The sequence below is a fragment of the Cebus imitator genome, unplaced genomic scaffold, assembly GCF_001604975.1.
Source record: "Cebus imitator isolate Cc_AM_T3 unplaced genomic scaffold, Cebus_imitator-1.0 Scaffold60, whole genome shotgun sequence".
NCBI lineage: Eukaryota > Metazoa > Chordata > Mammalia > Primates > Cebidae > Cebus > Cebus imitator.
Window position 1 is genome coordinate 6,028,995 of NW_016107375.1, and position 19,938 is coordinate 6,048,932.

General features: G+C 42.7%; 1 protein-coding gene across 1 annotated transcript in view; it reads right to left on the minus strand.

Moving 5' to 3' along the window:
- Nucleotides 1-19,938, minus strand: part of SLC14A2 (solute carrier family 14 member 2) — a 70,079-nt gene that overhangs the window by 27,730 nt on the left and 22,411 nt on the right. The gene's annotated exons all lie outside the window — the stretch shown is intronic.

A 19,938-nucleotide genomic window follows, 5' to 3' on the forward strand; every position in this document is an offset into this window, starting at 1 on the left:
CTCAATTGATGCAGAGAAGGCCTTTGACAAAATTCAACAGCCCTTTATGCTAAAAACCCTCAATAAGCTAGGTATTGACGGAACGTATCTCAAAATAATAAAAGCTATTTACGACAAACCAACAGCCAATATCATACTGAATGGGCAAAAACTGGAAGCATTCCCCTTGAAATGTGGCACTAGACAAGGATGTCCTCTCTCACCACTCCTATTCCATATAGTACTAGAAGTTCTAGCCAGAGCAATCAGGCAAGAAAAAGAAATAAAGGGTATTCAAATCGGAAAGGAGGAAGTCAAATTGTCTCTATTTGCAGACGACATGATTGTATATCTAGAAGACCCCATTGTCTCAGCCCTAAATCTCCTGAAACTGATAAGCAACTTCAGCAAAGTCTCAAGATACAAAATCAATGGGCAACAATCACATGCATTCCTATACACCAATAACAGACTTAAAGAGAGCCAAATCAAGAATGAACTTCCATTCACAATTGCCACAAAGAGAAGAAAATACCTAGGAATACAACAAACAAGGAACGTAAAGGACCTCTTCAAGGAGAACTACAAGCCACTGCTCAACGAAATAAGAGGGGACACAAACAGATGGAGAAACATTCCATGTTCATGGTTAGGAAGAACCAATATCGTGAAAATGGCCATACTGCCCAAAGTAATTTACAGATTCAATGCTATCCCCATCAAGCTACCAATGACCTTCTTCACAGAACTGGAAAAAATCACCTTAAACTTCATATGAAACCAAAAGAGAGCCCACATAGCCAAGTCAATTCTAAGCAAAAAGAACAAAGCGGGAGGCATCACACTGCAGGACTTCAAACTATACTACACGGCTACAGTAATCAAAACAGCATGGTACTGGTACCAAAACAGAGATATAGACCAACAGAACAGAACAGAGGTCTCGGAGGCAACACAACATATGTACAACCATCTGATCTTTGGCAAACCAGACAAAAACAAGCAATGGGGAAAGGATTCCCTGTTCAATAAATGGTATTGGGAAAACTGGCTAGCCATGTGCAGAAAGCAGAAACTGGACCCCTTCCTGACACCTTACACTAAAATTAACTCCAGATGGATTAAAGACTTAAACATAAGACCTAACACCGTAAAAACCCTAGAAGAAAATCTAGGCAAAACCATTCAGGACATAGGTGTAGGCAAGGACTTCATGACCAAAACACTGAAAGCATTGAAAACAAAAGCCAAAATAGACAAATGGGACCTAATCAAACTCCACAGCTTCTGCACGGCAAAAGAAAGAGTCATTAGAGTGAATCGACAACCAACAGAATGGGAGAACATTTTTGCAGTTTACCCATCTGACAAAGGGCTGATATCCAGAATTTACAAAGAACTAAAACAGATTTACAAGAAAAAAACAAGCCCATTCAAAAGTGGGCAAAGGGTATGAATAGATACTTTACAAAAGAAGACATATATGAGGCCAACAAACATATGAAAAAATGCTCATCATCGCTGGTCATCAGAGAAATGCAAATCAAAACAACATTGAGATACCATCTCAAGCCATTTAGAATGGCGATCATTAAAATATCTGGAGACAACAGATGCTGGAGAGGAAGTGGAGAAATAGGAACACTTTTGCCCTGTTGGTGGGAGTGTAAATTAGTTCAACCATTGTGGAAGACAGTGTGGCGATTCCTCAAGGACCTAGAAATAGAAATTTCATTTGACCCAGCAATACCATTACTGGGTATATATCCAAAGGTTTATAAATCATTCTACTATAAGGACACATGCACACGAATGTTCATTGCAGCACTGTTTACAATAGCAAAGACCTGGAACCAACCCAAATGCCCATCGATGATAGACTGGACAGGGAAAATGTGGCACATATACACCATGGAATATTATGCAGCCATCAAAAACGATGAGTTTGTGTCCTTTGTAGGGACATGGATGAACCTGGAAACCATCATTCTCAGCAAACTGACAGAAGAGCAGATCAAATACCGCATGTTCTCACTCATAGGCGGGTGTTGAACAATGAGAACACATGGACACAGGGAGGGGAGCACTACGCACTGGGATCAGTTGAGGGGAAATAGAGGAGGGACGGTGGGGTGTGGGGAGTTGGGGAGAGATAGCAAGGGGAGAGATGCCAGATGTAGGTGATGGGGAGGAATGCAGCAAATCACACTGCCACGTGTGTACCTATGCAACAATCTTGCATGTTCTTCACATGTACCCCCAAACCTAAAATGCAATATAATAAATAAATTTAAAAAAAATGCCTGAGCTCCGCCCCAGATCAGTTTTAAAAAATTAAAGTTTTGAATGTCCATGATATTTAAAAGACAGCTTCAATATGCAGCTTGGGCTGAGAACTATTGACATTGGTTCTTGCTACTCAAAGGGTGGTCCCTGGACCAGCAGCATCAGCATCATCCGCCTGGGAGCTTGTTAGAAATGCAGAATCTCATGCCTTATCTCAGACTGGTCGAATCAGAATCTATATTTTAACAAGATCCACTGGGTGAATTCTGTGCTTATTAAAGTTTGAACAATACCAATTTATGGGGAGCTAAGAGTCCTGAATCTGTGATCAGCTACAAGAAGCTCTCTGCTGTACCTTATTATCTTCAATTTTCACACTACCTGGAGAGCAGAGCATTCTTATCACTTGGCATACAGTTTCTCAATGTGTGGTTCGAGAACTGACAGCACTGAATTGCCTTGGTGTCTTGTTAAAGTGCATGCTCCTAGCCCCAGTCCCTCACCCCCAGGTCTATTAATTGGAGAATCTGGTGGTCCTGGGAGGCATGCAGTTTTAACTTGCTCTTCTTGGGGCTCCAGTACACACTAGAGTTAGATGGTCTGGCAGTTGCTTGGAACAGTAGAAAACATTCACACTGTTACATTTGCACACTTTCTAGGTTGACTCACTTAGCCCTTTCAGTAGTGCCTTGAAATGAATAGAATGGGCACTATATATTATCACTAAAAGGCGGAAAATTGAGGCTCAGAATGATTTTTTTAGCATCCTACAAATGGTGAGTCACATGACTCAGCTCCCAGTCCTTTTCTCTGCATCTTTGCTACTCAGAGTCTTGTTTGTGGACCAGGGAGCTTGCCTGGAATTCAGAATCTCAGGCCCCACCCCAGAACTACTGAATTGGAATTGTCTTTTAACAAGATCCCCAGCTGATTCATGTGCATATGAAAGCTGGAAAGCACTGGTGTAGATCACGCTGCTTATGTAGAAACGACTTTGGCAAAGCTCAGAACATAGCTGGGCCAACAACCAGAGAGTCTGTGGGGGACGCATGATTAAGGAAACAGGTCTCATCTACCCTTTCATACTGAAAGCTAACACACCTGATCATGTCCCTTCCCTCTGACTCAGGATGGAGAAGCAGCTACTATTTCAGCATCCTGCCTAGGGGTCAGTGTTGAGCTGTAACTCCCGAGGCTGGGAAGTACCCCTCAACTCTGCACTTCAGAGACACCTGGAATGTCAACTTGTCCTGGGATGCCCATGTAGGCAAGGTTCATGCAGGATGAGAACTGAGGGGTGTCATTGCATCACCTGACCAAACGGGGCATGCTCCCATAGTGCCATTCCCCAGAGCACATCTGCCAGCCTGGGAAGGCACCTCTGCCAGTTCACTGCTTCTTGTTCCTCATATGCCAAGTGTCTGCTACCCTAGTCATCCCCTTGGTAACCACAGTTTCACCTTAGAATCAAACTCAGAATGAATGGGAGCTTCAAGATCACAGTTCACTTTCCTCATTCAGAGAAATTAACGCACGTAAATCATACAGTTCATTAATCATGGCAAAGCCAGGAATTGCACTTGGGTCTCTCAGTTCACCATTCACTGCTCTTTCCACCCTGATGCTGCATTATACTGAATGACACAGACCTGTTTGGTGCAAGAAAAGAATTTTCCTTTTAGTCTAGGGCCTAGACCTGGATATCGGAGAGCATGACAAACACCATTTACTGACCAACGTTATTCTTCATATATCCAAAGAGGTACTCCAGTTTAACAAAACAAAGCAACATCTAGCTGGAAAGTTATTGGTTGTTAAGATACTCCAGATTTGTTCACTGAGGAGTCAGCCATAGTAACACAGGTGAAGAGTGCTGGGCTTGCCCATGGAAGGTCTTTGGGTGGGTAGGTAGGTGATTGTCCTGGCAGAGCTTACAGATGGCTACAGGCAGCCAGTGGCTCAGTCTCCACTCCCTGACTCTTCACAGTTAGCAGCCCAGATTCTGCCTTCTGTGTTTCTAGAGTTGATGGCCCAGCTGCAAAAATAAAAAACAAAAAGTACCTTTCTTACATGGACAAGACTTGAGTGTTGGGCTATAGACCACCCAGGGAGGGCAGCAGCTCCTCATGATGTGCCAGCCAAGAGTTGAGAATGGAAGAGGGGAACAGATGCCACAAACAAGATTGTAGATAAAATAGCAAACTTCTCAAGGCTGTGCAAACACTTACAGTAAAGATGATAGCAATTTACCACTGGCCTCTCAGACAAATTCTTAGGACTTTCATCATGGATAAAGATACTTTTTTTTTTTTGGGACGGAGTTTCCCTCTTGTTACCCAGGCTGGAGTGCAATGGGATGATCTCGGCTCACCACAACCTCCGCCTCCTGGGTTCAGGCAATTCCCCTGCCTCAGCCTCCTGAGTCGCTGGGATTACAAGCAAGCGCCACCATGCCCAGCTAATTTTTTGTATTTTTAGTAGAGACGGGGTTTCACCATGTTGACCAGGATGGTCTCGATCTCTTGACCTCGTGATCCACCCGCCTCGGCCACCCAAAGTGCTGGGATTACAGGCTTGAGCCACCGTGCCCGGTCTGATAAAGATACTTTCAAGAATATTATGAACATGCCTATCAAATGTTTAGAAACAAGACGTGCCATTGGTGAGGTGGGGAGAAAAGAAAACATTAACACTGGCTGGGAACCAGAGGTCACTAATTTCTGCATGGTGTTTTGCAAGTTAAATAATCCTATTGACAGTTTCCTCCATTGCAGGCACGAAATTCTCCCAGAAACAAATACACAGAACCTGTCGGGTTGACCTTGTAAACCCAAACTATAAATGATGACAGATATCTTGGAGGGGTACCTGCCATTTCTTTCTCACACTGTTATGGAAATGAGATAATGCTTACAAAACACTCTGGAAAGTAACTTTGCGGTGTTCACACATTAGGTATCTCCTTAGGGAGGACACGTTCCCATTCCTTGGACGGAATGAGGACCCTCTGCTCCAGGCAAGATAGCTCCTTATCCTTAGGGCACATTACACCTACCCACATTGACTCTTACCTTGCTAAGAGTTAATTATGTGTTCTTGACTGTCGCCTTTATAGGATGGTGAGATCCTTGACAGCCAGGACTATGCCATTTTACCTTGGCTCCCCACTAACTATCGTGAATCTGGTATACTGTAGGCACTCAGAAATGTTTGTTGAACACAAAAGTCAGGGATAATTATCCTACGTATTTTACTATATTTGAGACAGGGTCTTGCTTTGATGTCCAGGCTGGAGCGCAGTGGTACAATCACAGCTCACTGCAGCCTAAAAGTCCTGAACACAAGTGATCCTCCCACCTTAGCCTCCTGGATAGTTGGAACTATAGGCATCCCTCACCATGTGTGGCTAATTTTTTTTTTTTTTTTTGTTAGAAACAGGGTCTCACTATGTTGACCAAGCGGGTCTCCAACTCCTGGGCTCAAGTTATCCTCCTGCCTTGGCCTCCCAAAGTGCTGGGATTACAGGCATGAGCCGCCGCATCAAGCCTGCATTTTAATTTCTGAATAGTATAATGGACAAAGTCATTAGATATTTCAGGGTATAAATAATTTTTAAAAATGATTTATCTTAGGGTAAATGTTAAATATTTGATAGACACTGAAATATAGGTGAGGGTCCTTCATAGACTGATAAAAGTTACAGCTAAATTGTGTAAGGTTTTGGAAATTGCAGGGCAAATATTATTTCTAGTGTTTCTCTCTTGGATAAAAGAGAAGTTTATAGATGGTAATATAATGGTTGGTCATTTATGATCAACTAATCAGAAACCTAGAAGCTCTGGAAGAGTAGCTGGAGGAACTCAATTAGTGAAAGAGAAGAAAATAGGCCACGGAAGATGGAGATCTGCATACTTGTGATTTATTTTGGTCATTAAGATGTTACATAGGGTCCATTCCATCTGGTGGTGAAACCCTAAGCTCTTTGAGGTGCGGCTGGGCATTCTGTAGCCCAAGAGTAAATTTTGTTTACAATAAGCACTCAATAATTGCCTTAATCACTTTTTTTTACCCTTCTTCCCACCTCCAATATCATGGCACACATAGAAAATAGCATTTGTACAGCGTGGTGCAGTAAACAGATGATGTTTATGGCCAGAGGGCCTGGGCCCAGGGACTCTGTCACAGCACCTGGCTGCGTGGAGGTCAGGGGTAGCTCTCTTGGACAGCTACATGCATGTTCTGGAAAACCTGTGGGTGAGCCTCAGCAGCTGAGTAACTCCTCAGCATGCCTGCCTGGTGTAGGAGCTGCTGCTCTCCCCTCCTCTAAAAAGCCTTATTAAGTGTCCTGGTGCATGTAGCTTCACCCTGGGGGGCATTCAGGACCATTTCAGGGTCCTAGTCCCTGCCCTCAAGGATTGGCACCATCTGTGTTTTAACAGGCAAGGGGCCAATGGTGATTTCTGCTTATTGACTCAGAGAAGAAAAGAAGAGTTATGAGCCATGATGATTTGATCAGGAACAATTTTCCTTGGGAGTAGTGATCCCAAAGTACTCAGACCTCTGCTGACTCATGCCAACTGTTTAAATATCAGTGGTTTTAAAAAAAAGCAGTTAATAGAAGAGTCAACTGGTGAAATAAAGTTATAACGCATATTACAATTTCTTCAAGAGAAACAAAATAAACCTAAACCATATGTGACTTCTTTCAGGGGGGAAATAATAATCTACTCTCTTTCTGAAAATCAACTTTTACCCAAACAGGTCATGCCTATACACTTTCTGTGAGTTGTCTTTCTTAGTTTTTTTTTTTTTTTTTTTTTTTTGAGATGGAGTCTTGCTCTGTTGCCCAGGCTGGGGCGCAGTGGCACAATCTTGGCTCACTGCAATCTCCGCCTTCTGGGTTCAAGGAATTTTCCTGTCTCAGCCTCTCAAGTAGCTGGGACTACAGGCACCCGCCACCACACCCAGCTAATTTTTGTATTTTTAGTAGAGGTGAGGTTTCATCATATTGGTCAGTCTGGTCTCGAACTCCTGACCTCAGGTGATCCGCCCAACTCGGCCTCCCAAAGTGCTGGGATTATAGGCATGAGCCACCATGTCCAGCCCATTCGCAGGTTTTGAACAGGTTTTACTTTCTCCTGGGGGTAGACTGATGTTGTCCATCTTTCACTTGCAATGTGCAACATAAAGAGCATGAGAAGCTACCATCAAGGCCTATTTGCCATCCCTCCGCAGCTTCCTGGGCCTCTTACTCCTCTGATCTGTTGTAGACACACCCACACACTACAAGGCAATTTCCTGGCTATAATACAGGAACAATTTTCTTTGACACATCATATATAATTTGATCTTTTTTTTTTTCTGCAACCGGGTCTATGCTTTGACTGACTATGGTTTGGCCACGGTTTGGACAAATGTTTCCCTACATGGAGGTTGAGCTTTGCACTGAGACTTGTCATTTCCCGGGCTACTGTGTGTGTGATATAGATGCTTGTGGGTGGTAAGTGGGGCAGTACCTTTTTCTATGATGTTATATTTAGTTGAAATTTTCAAAGATCATTTTGTAAACTCCCTAAGGCACTGGATGTTAGAATTGGAAAAGGCTTTGAGATGATCTTGTCCAGCTCTCCCATTTTACATATTTGGAAACTGAGGCCTCGAGAAATGGAATGACTCACCCGAAGGCACATAGCTATTGGCAGAGCTGAGTGTAGATACAACATAGGTCTCTTTCTCTCTTACCTGTAGTCTAAGATTTATTTCCCTAAACCTTACTCCTCATTAGGGATTTAGTTTAAATCTTTCAATTCTACTCTGCTTTGGAATGTAATGGCCTAAGTAGGTATTCTAGAATCGATTTCTCCTTAAACCATGGCTCCCTTTCCTCAAGAAAAACCACAGTGTTCCTGAGACTTCCTATCTGGACTGGGAGGTGGGTTGGGAGATGCATGGAAAGAAGAGGAAGACCAGGTCCATGAAAACACTTGGAGATAATTTACTTGGAAGCCTCAATTTCTTAGCCCATTAGCAATTTTTTAATATTTATTTTTATTTATTTTTGAGATGGAGTCTCGCTCCGTCACCAGGCTGGAGTGCAGTGGCACTATCTCAACTCACTGCAAACTCCACCTTCTGGGTTCAAGCGATTCTCCTGCCTCAGCTTCCCGAGTAGCTGGGACTATAGGCATGCACCACCACAACCAGCTAATTATTGCATTTTTAGTACGTTGACCAGGATGGTCTCAATCTCTTGACCTCGTGATCCACCTGCCTCGGCCTCCCAAAGTACTGGGATTACGGGTGTGAGCCACCGCACCCGGCTGCAAATTTATTATTTTTAAGAAGGTGGGGGTATGAGTCACTGTTATTTTGAAAGAAACGAGACTCATCCTCATAGCAAATGCTTTAAAGTTTCTCTTCTCCTTCCCACACAGCTCACTTGTTCACCCATGGCCTAGCCTAGATCTCATTTCTTTTGGCGTCTTTGGCTCATTCCATGGGGAAAGATGTTAACTAGTATAAATGAATTGATGCCTTGTTGAACCTCATAACACCTGATGATAGCCTTACAAATGGGGTTAAAGAGAGTACAAAGTCAGAACACCCTATCTGTAACTGTGGGACACTTGACTGATTTTTCTCCAGAATGACCTTGCATTCTCTTCTCACTGTTCCTACCCTGGCCCACACCCTCAGAATTGCATGTCTGTATCATCAGTCTCCCTAATTTTGATCTTTCCTCTTTCAATCCATTCTAAGCTTCGCTCATACTATTATGTCACTCTTACTCAATAACCTACACAGCTCCCTGCTGCCAAGAGTATTATGCTCAGATGCCTCTGCCTGGCTTTCCTGATGTTCTTACAATAACTTCATCATTAAGCCTCACTCTTTTCTTTCCCAGCGCACAACCTGCCAAGGTGTTCTGGCCTTATCACTGGTCCTCTGTGCTTCCTCCATCCCTCTTCTCCCCCAAATTCCATCCATCTTTCAAGGTCTGGTTTGTGTTCTACTTCCTCCATGAAGCCATCCTTGGCTTATTTGGTCATATGGATCATTCCAGCCCTTGAATTCCCATTGCCCTTGTAGCAGGTACTCTAGACTACATCTTTTAAGGTTGGGATCACAGTGGAATTTCATATTGATAGTTACAATGCACATAAAAAGTATTTAATACATACATTCCAATGTGATGAAACGATTTGGAATCAGCAATTCTGTCTAACCAAGTGACCTCTGAGTTCAAGCATTGGCAAAAATAAACTGAGACCCAGAGATAAGTGGCTTACCCGAGGCCACACAGCTGGTCAGTTAGGAAGCAAGGTTTTGACCTCCTGGTTTTGGATTCTTTACTCCTGCAATGTAGGTGTTTTACAGACAGTTTGAGCCTTCTCAAATGATATCAATGGATTTGCAACTTTTTAAATTAAAAAATTAAGAATTACTTTGTATCTCAAAAAGTTATAAAAATTACCAAAAATAATGAACACCTGTGTGTCATCACATTTGTAACCACTGAAAGGCCATAGAAAGTTCCGAGCCATTGCATACGGCTTCTTCTCTTTCATACTTCCTTTCTCCACAAGCTCTTCTATGCCTTATTCTGCACTACCTATGGCAGGTACAGCTATGCAGAAGCTATGGCAACCTATGGCAGACATAGCTAATTGATCCCAGCACGATTTCCCTATAAGTCTAGATACAGCCTCAGAATCCTCAACACAAAGACCCTGAAAGCCAATACCAATCAGGCAGAGTTGGCACATAAGAGTAAATGTATTTCCCCTATAGCCACACAGAAGGGCGTGGACATTGTATGCATCTGAGAGAAGGGGTACAATGCGGCCAGAGTGGTGACAATAGGAAGAGGCCTGGCACTACCTACTGTATCCGGGCACATCGACACCTCACAGGACGACTTTCCCTTACCAAGTTCACCAAGGCTTATATCCTTTGGTGCTGTTTTTGGAGGTTATCATATACTTTACAAGGCTGTCCGTTCTCTGATCAGAGAACATCAATATCCTGGACTGTTGTTCCTTATGACATGGTTGTCTTCCAGAAACATCCACTGTCAGTAGCTACATAGAATAGGTTTGCAGTAATCTGAGTATGTAAAAGAGGGTTCCTGAGGAGACAGGTTGTTAGGAACTGGGATGTTGAGATGTTTGTGGACACTGGAGGACCCAGTTCTATTGGTATTTCTGAGGTAGGGCTACAGGACCTGAGGAGAGAGGCCGAGAAGCATGGAGCAGAAGCGTCTTCCCTGGAAGCAGCAGGTAATGAATCACGGGAAGAAGGTATTCAGCTCTATCTCATTAGCCAGAGGTGATATAAGCCCAGCACAGCACAGTGCTGCCCTGGAAACCAAACTGATATCAGAGCTGTGGGTCATAGAGTCATGGAAAGGATGACAAATAACATGAAGTCTCATCCAGTGGGTGTGTGGGATGGTGAGGGATTTAAGGGTGGGTGGATATGCCTGGTTTCAGCAGTAGGTGAGCAGGAAGCACTCAGGGTTATGAGTTAGGACACTTGGACTTCTGCCTAGCCTCTTTTACCACCTGGACACGTCTCTGGACAAGACGTGGTTTCCTCATCTATAAAATACGAGATTTGAACTATAAATATTGAAAATCCTATCCAGCCTGAAGCTTCCAAACTCTACATTCTCTCTGGAGTTCTTGGTAAGGTTCCCATCCCAGGACTGTCTTCCCCAGGGGCAGTTCAACCGAAGGGAGAAACAGAACAAGACCAGCCTTTCTTTCTTCTCTTCCTTTGAAAAGTTAAGTGGCCTTATTGGCTAGGACATCTACCTAGTTCAGCTCTCTTCCCCAGGACCTCTTACCTGGGCTCCTTTTGATTTCCTGCACGTAGTGGAAGGAATCTAGACCATCCGGACTAGAAAGCAGCAGCAGCTTCCTTCCGATTGGGCGGCGTCTCTCGTTCTCAACTCCAGGTGCTGAGACTTCTCTTAAACACCAACCCCTTCACCTGCCTGAGCCCTCCAGCTCATCCTGTGGCTGACTTGCTGTAAATTCACTAGCTTCCATTCCCTGAACCTGTGCCTGGCGCACATCTGCCAGTTAAGAAAGGGTACCATGGAGGATTGGGGAGAAGAAAGACAAATGCCCCTTCTGCAGCTCAACCACGTACCCCTAGCTTTCCTGCCAAAAGACTGTTTCCTAAACTCTTTGGGGAGGACTAGCTTCAGCTACCATGGCTCCCCTGACCTGGTTGGATCAGGCAGGTTTCCTTTAAAGAGGCAGAGCTGCCGACTGTCTGGTAGTTTCCCTGCTATCCCACAGGTTACCTCCCAGTTGCACCTCTCATTTGCCTTTAAAGCAATTATTTAAGTGTTATCTCCTCAGGGGGCCAATTTGCCTTCCCACCTCAATAAACTCCCTTAATTCCCCATAGGAGCAGGGTGCAGGCTGGGGAACAGGATTGCCATCAGCATCTGGATGGAAATTTCTGCACAGCCCAATACTAGATGTTGCCTTTCTAGTTCCATGGAAATTTTCAGACCTTTCTTCCTTCTGATTCCTGCTGACTGGGGTCCTAAAAACCTGGAGGCTCACTGCAGGACCGTCTCAGAGCAAGAAGGGTGTCACGAACCCCCACCAGCAGGAAGGACTCTGAGATCTATATATTAGGGAGCTGGCCCTTGAAAGTCCCATGAGGCCGTAGGGTCTGGGGGCCTGCAGTCTGGGGAGGGGCCCCAATCCAAACACGTTTTGTTTGGCTTTGTGAGTATGCATCAACCCCCAAACTTGTGCCCTGCTCCCCTCCACACACACACACACACACACACACACACACACACACTCAGTAATAGGGTGTGAGGCAGCCTACCCAGGTTCAGAAGCAAAAACCTCACACTGAGGAAATTAGCTACACCTGAGTAGACAAACTCCCCCACTGACGTCAAAGGCCCCCTTCCCACTAGGCCAGGTGTTTTGGAACTGTTGAAGAGGGGTCCTAATCACGGAGGGCCTTATGAAGAAGAAAAGCAAACAAAGGGGGTGGGAGGAGCCCAGGAGGCCCCCACATTCCAGGGAGAGGTGGGAAACGGTGTGGAGGGGAGGTCGGTCGCCGGCACGGGGGCCTGTCTTGTGTTGCTAGTTCAGGGCCTGTGGCTATCTGCTGGCAACACGGAGCCTTCACATTTTTCTTGTCTCAGCTGGCTGGTCTCTTGGCTCAGCCCTCGCTGCTGTCTCTTGTTCTCTTGCCCTGGCCTCTCCCAAGGGCTCCTGAACTTCTTGAGATAAGCTAATTCCAGCTACCTATGCATCCACCTACCCCAGACATTACAGGGAGCCACCTGTGAGCAATATGTCATTAATTTGAAAAGACAGGAAATGACGACTCCTTAAGAAGGCTTTCAGAAAGTTCATACACATTCCATGAGCCAGATGGAACTATGGTTCTTCCAGGTGTAGTGAGTATCTGTCTCACACACACTAGACTCAGGGTGGGGCAATAAAGTGCTGTTTTGGAAAGCAGAAGGCCATGATGGAATCTTGTCCCCAACAGGTCCCACTAATGGCTGGAGCTCAGATGCCAAGGGCTCTTCAAGAGATCAATTTATACATACAGACTCTTTAAAGCCTCAATGGGAATTCACTTCAGAACAAGGTTTTCTTCACAATGCTCATGGCTTCCTTCAATTCTACACTTCCAGCCTTATAGAGGGAGGAGGCCTGCACTGACCACCAGGAGCTAAACTTGGGGAGGTCAAATCCTCCAGGGAAAGAGCCCAAGCCCATGTGGAATAAATGCATACTGGAGCTAGAAGTTCTCCAAAGGGCTGTTTACTTTGCATCATTCTGCTCCAGCAGCCCATGCAGCAGTAGAAGGGGGTTGGGGGGTCCTTGTTATCCATTTGCAGAGGGTTAAAAAGGACTTGTCATTTTCCCCCTTACCCCCTTCTTGGGGTCTTGAAATTTCTAGCTCTACTTGGGATAGAAGGTTTCCTGTGGATTCTTCCGTCTTCTCTGAATGGCTAGAGACAGGAAAAACCAGACAAGTCAAAAAAGTCTCACATAAAATGTGAATGCCTTTAAAGTGACCAGATGAGACCATGGTTTATTAAGTAAAAATCATGCCCACACTGAAACTGCCAGCCCCCACCTGGTTTTAGATCAGAGCTGTCCCCAGTCCCTCATAACCTTTATGACCCAAGGAAACAAAGCTCAGACTCAGACGGGAAAGCATAAATAAATGTTCCATGATGTTTCCACACCGATCTGATGTAACCGTAAACTCAGGCTGTGAAGACATAGTTTCCTGACAGGCAAATCTTAGAGGGTTGACCAGAAAGAGAGTCCCTTCAGAGGGGACTGTGATGGGGAGGAGAAAGACCACGCCAAGCTGTACTTGAATAATGGTGGTCCCCAGCTTTTGTCCATGCAAGCAACCATGTTGAGCACTTTGGTAAAGTGGCCAAATGGCTAACTGGTCAAGCTCTAGAAAAGTAGTAAAGGCACATGTGGTATATTTTTGGAACACATGGTCTTCATATTCTTACCTTTTTAATCACCTCAGTGATACCTCCTCTTTATTCCTCTGTAGGAACTCAGGGCCATAGAATCACAGAAACTTGGAATTGGAAAAGAGAGGCTGCAGTGGTCATCTGGTCTGGTCACCCACTTGAAACGAGCATCTCCCACTGGCCTCCACACCCTGCTCCAGCTCTATCAGGGCAAGAAACTTAGGACCTCAAAGGACATTATCTCTCAAGCAACTTCCATTGTTAAAAAGCACCTTTCTCCACTGATTCAAAGTCTGTTTGCTTATCACTCCCACTTAGTGCACTTCCCCTGTGCTCTGGAGAAACACTGAGCAAGTTGACTTCTTCCACATGGATTGCCTAATGCTGCAGACAGACACGGCCCTAGCTACTTCATCTCTTCTCTAGGCCAAACACAGCCAGCTTCATCATCATCCCCATGAGACGAGGGTGCTCCAGACCCTCATCCACTCAGCTTCGCCTCATCTTGGGATGCCCTCCTTTGCCAAAGACCCTCTCAAAATGTGCCATCCATTTTTCTTTGTGCTCTGTCTTCCCTTTTCATTATACCTGTTCTCAGAAATGGCTCCTTTGACATAAGATACAGATGATTGATCATACTTACTGTGGTACTTTTTCAGGACTGTCTACAGTTGAACAGATTCAAAGCCTTAAATTGATGGAATGGGTGGGAATGCTTGGGCAGCAGGTAATGGAAAGATAGGGATACAAGAGGAAGAGGCACTGAAAGTTTCCTTGAACCCTTAAAATCTTGCCTAAAACACTTTTTTAAACAGGAGATCAGCCTGACAAGATAATTTATTCAAGATAGAAAGCGGTGCTGTGACCTTCAGTGGGCTCAGGCAGTCTGCATCCTCATCTTCACCTCAGGTGAGACTACTCACCTGGCTAGGTAAATTCCCATAAAATGAATTCCTTGAAGGCAGGAGCTGGTCTGATTCTTTCCTTGTTTGTTGTCAATCCTGGGGCCTGAGTAACATATTAATAGTTCCTCATGCAATGTCTTCTGGATGAATGAGTGAATGGGGTTAGGCCAGGAAGCAAACAGAGTTCCTCGGCTCATGAAAGTTGGCAAATGGCCCTGGGCAGGCTGCACAGGGGCCCATCTGTGATGGATTAATGGGAATGGCCAGAAGCTTGGGGCCAGGAGTTAAGAGAAGCTGTATCTGATTTCTGGAGCAAGAGGAAATAGAAAATTAAAAAAAAAAAACAAAAAAAACATAAGCACACATGGAGATTCTATTTTAGCCCCCATCTCAAAGATTTTCTGGAACTAAAAACATAATTTTTAAACTAAAAAAAATTTCAACTTCTCTGTTGAATTGAAGAAAAGAAAGGTTATTGTTGGGACCTGAATCAGTGGCCTCAAAGGTCAAATGGAAAGAATATCTCAAATCAGAGCAAAAATACAAACGATAAAAATTATGAAGAACACAAGCAGCTTGAAATAGAGATCAAGGAAGCCTAACACGTGAATATAGGAATTCCAGAGACAGAAAAAGCAAGAGATGGCGGAAAACCAATAATCAAATCTTAGAAGAAAAGTCGCTAAGCTGAAGAAAGACTTGAATTTCCAGATTAAAAGGCAGGATTGATAAGAAAAGTCACACCCCGGGCTTAACTTCCTAAAATTCTCAAACTCCACAGATAAAAAGGGCACCTAACATTCATCTAGAAAGAAAGAAAAGGTTATTTACAAAAAAAAGAGAACAACATTGGCACCACAGTTCTCATGTGTAACGCTCGGAAGCCAGAAGATGAAGGAACAACACCTACAGACCACCGAGGGGAGAGATGGCAGGGCAGGAGCCCCACACCTCCAAAATGTTGCTCGTTTGCTGGGGTAAGAAGCTCCGTGGACATGCAGAGGGTCAAAGAATAGGTCACCATATTCTTTCATATTACTTGAAAAAATTACAAGAGTTTTAAACAAGTAATAAATGAATTGGAACAGAGATAGCAAGACAGTGGAAGAAGAACAGAGGAAAGAGTAACAAAAGGTAAATATTCAATACGAATAGTAAACTCCAAATGGATGATGGAATTGCTGGGAATGTGTGATGTAGGGGCTCCGTAAGAATTCTTGTGAAAAAAGGGGCATATTGCAAGGGGAAAATTATTAACAATCATAAATGATCTTAGCACAATTTAGGAGTGGGTGGTGGCTGGAGAAGTAAACGCATTTTAGGGACTGGGGCACTGGGGAGGGGAATAGTGAAATTATTTCAGGGGCCTTAGTTCCTCAGGGTAGGGAAAGATCATTGGAGAAATGGGGTATCTTGTCAGGGAAAGTATTTTTCATGTTGTTTTTATATAATAAGAGAGAAATATGCTTTTGATTATGAGTGTTGGAAAAGGGGCAATAACCACTAGCAGAATGGAAAACAACAGTAGACCTTCCAAATTAACAAAGGGAAGAAAGAAAGAAAGGTAGTAACATGATCAAACTTGTAAAATGAGAAAAATGAAAAAACCAAACAGCAAAGAAAAATGAACAGTAAAAAATAAAGTGAAAGAAAAAAACTAGCATATTAGTTATTACGCAAGATGGGAAGAGGTTAACCTGCTAAATTATAGAAACACTGAGATTAGATTAAAAACGTGGAACATTGAAACATTGCTACATGTTATTTTTAAGGAATACAGTTAAAAGTAAACAGAGTTAAAAATTAAAAAGAAATGATAAAGGTTAAAACAAAGGGATAAGAAAATATCAGAAAGATATAAGGTACAACAATGTTAATATTGGTTAAGTTGGAGTGATGGTTAAAAGCACTAACTAGAATAAACAGGGTAATTTGTAATAAAAGACAAAATTTATGAAGAATCAATGGTTGTCATAAATTAATAGGCATTAAACAATGTGATAACTAATTATCTGAGGTAAATGTTTTAGAACTGCAAAGAGAAATTAATAAAACTGTACAATTATAGTTGATTTTAAACAAATCCTTTTCAGAATTAAAATCCCAAATTAAAAAAAAAATAAGAACAGAGAAATTGAATAATACAACAAATCAATTTAATATGCATTTCTTTCGAAGTAAAAAGTTAAATTTTATGTGTCCAAAATCAATCAGCGACTTGGCAACCAAGAAACATTCACACAATTTTAAGATAAAGATTTTACAGGCCATATTTTCTGCTCATAATCCAATAAAACTGCATATAGAAAGTTTAAAAAAATCAAAAGATTCCTAAATGCTAGAAATTAAGAAATGTGTTATTAAATAATCCTCAAACAACCAAAGAGAAATAAAAATTAAAATTATAAACTATTAAAAAATGAGATATGTAGACTTCTTTATTCTAAAACCTATAGTACCCAGCTAAAGTTGTACTCAGGAGAAAATTAAGAGCTGTAAATGGCTTTGCTGTTAAAAGAAAAAGACCTAAAATGAAGGAATCCAACATCAATTTTAAAATATTAGAAAATAACATTTAAATGAACCATGAGAAAACAGGAAAAATAAATAGAAAACAAACCAAAACAAGTAGAAAGGATACACATAAATCCAAAATTGCTTCTTTGAAAAAGTCAGTAAAATTAATGAACCCCTGGCAAACCTGATTAAAGAAAAGAGATAACAAAATGATGTAAGATTAGAAATGAGAAGGAGTTAAAACCATGCATACAGGAGAGATTGAGATTATGAGAACATTATAAGTAACTCTATGTCAACAAACATTTAAAGCTAAAGAAAATGGATTATATCTTAGCAAACAAATGCTCAATCTGGACTCAAGATGAAGTATAGAACTTAACTATGTCAATTATTGAAGAAATTAGAAAGACGATTTAAGATCTGCCATTTTAAAGTGCAGCAGGACAAGACTGTTACGGCTGATAGAATTCATCAGTGTTGTATGAGAGGAGATAAAAATGGGAGAAAGTGTTGGGGAGAGCAGAGGAAGAGGAGATGAGAAGGCTGGGAGAAGGAGGGTGGAAGGCAGGTGTGACAGGAGAAGAGTTTGAGACACAGACTCCTCCAAAGTCCCTTTCTCTCCAGACAGACACATCGTAATGGTTGCATATTTATGTTCAACATAGACACTATCATTTGTACAACCAGAGCTATTGCTGGTAGTTTTGGGTGATGGTAGAAAAACTGCCAGAATATGTGTCCCTAAGCCCTTCTTCTTCTTTCATGGTGGCCTGCTCCAATGCAACCTCATGTTAGTGCTGTGAATCTGTACGTTTAGAGATCTTTGACCTCCTCATTCAGCAGGTGGATGTGGTGGGGAAGTCCTGGGGAAGGTGGGACAGGATCACTCCAGGAGCTCTCTAGTTTCATAAGATGAGGTGAAGAGTTGGCGGGGATTGGGGAGATGGGGGGAGTTGATGTGAAAAGAAAGAGATAATCTTGTCCAAGTCAGCTGAAATAATTTTTTACATCCAAATAGTTTTCCTTTCCTAGGGATCTAGTAAGCATGGCTAAAAGACAGTTCCCAGTGAGATCCAATGCTTTGGGTGGACAGCCTCATAGGGCTTAATGAAGACAGGAGGGGATTTTTCCAGGGCAATGAATGGGATCTCTGGTTCTGGTTATCTGTTGTTAAAATGCTTTGGGAGTCTCACCTCCATTTTGGGTAATTGAACCCCTTCTGGAAGCCTGGCAGAGAACTAAAGCCCTCATCCAAATATTATAGAGGTTTTCATGCAGCATGGAATGGGACCACCTGATCTCTACACACCCTTCCAACCTTGGGATTCTCTGAACCTGCCTGTCCTTTCTGTTTGGGAAAGTCCAGCACTGAAGAGTCATCATTTTTTCCTCGTTCAAGGGTGCTGTGCTTTCTGGCAGATGGAGAACAACACAGTGAGAGGTTAGAGAAGAGTGAGCCTTAGAAATAATTCCCAGACAATGTGGAAGGCAGGTCTTGGTTTAAAACTGCATCCCTTAGTGCACATCACTGGGTCTTCCAGTTCTCTGGTAGCCCCAGAGCAGGTCCTCCTGATTCCAGTCATGTTACTCATTTTTCTGGATGTCCTTCATTTCCTGAGGGTTTTCCTACCATCACCCAGCATGTAAAACCCCTTTGCTATGCCTGTGGCAAGGGACTTGGTGGTGTCCATTTGGGCCTGTGCTCTGCCTACCAGTTTGTAAGCATTAGGATGTTGACTGTCTCTATCAGGGATCTGCAAACTACAGCTTATGGACCAAATTTACCTCACTGCCTGTTTAATAAAGTTTTATTGGCACATAGCCATACCCATTCGTTTACATGTTGCGTATGGCTACTTTTATGCTACAACGACAGAGTTAAGACTTTGCCAAAGAGAACATATGGTCTCCCAGGAGAAAATATTTACTATCTGGCTCTTTACAGAAAAAGTTTGCTGAATCTTGATCTATATATATACTTAAAGACCAAATGAAAGCTATTGACTATAGTTGGGAAATCAAATTATGAAATTCATAGATAACTGTTTGTCTTTCTATAGTCAGGGCTATTGATTTGTTTTAAATATCATACACTTCATAAAGCTTCCCATGCGCACAAGCAAATAGAAACATGAAATAAATTTCCCAAGCTTTTTACACACGGAACTCAGGTACGTTCCTTAAAACTGAAATCTCTGCTTAGAGATGCTGGTTTGATTTGTTCCAGCAATCCCATTATTGGGTATATACCCAAAGGATTATAAATCAGTCTACTCCAAAGACACATACACATGTATGTTTATCGCAGCACTATATACAATAGTAAAGACTTGGAATCAATGCAAATATCCATTAGTGATAGACTGGATAAAGAAAAGATGGCATATATACACCATGGAATACTATGCAGCCATGAAAAAGAACGAGTTAATGTCCTTTGCAAGGACATGGATGAAGCTGGAAGCCATCATTCTCAGCAAACTAACACAGGAACAGAAAACCAAACACCGCATGTTCTCACTGATAAGTGGGAGTCCAACAATGAGAACACATGGACAAAGGTAAGGAACATCACACACTGGGGACTTTCACAGGGTGGGGAACAAGGGGAGGAAAAGCATTAGGAAAATGCCTAATGCATGTGGGGTTTAAAACTCAGTTGATGGGTTGATAGGTGCAGCAAACCACCATGGCACATGTATACCTATGTAACAAACCTGTACATTCTGCACATGTACCCCAGAACTTAAAGTA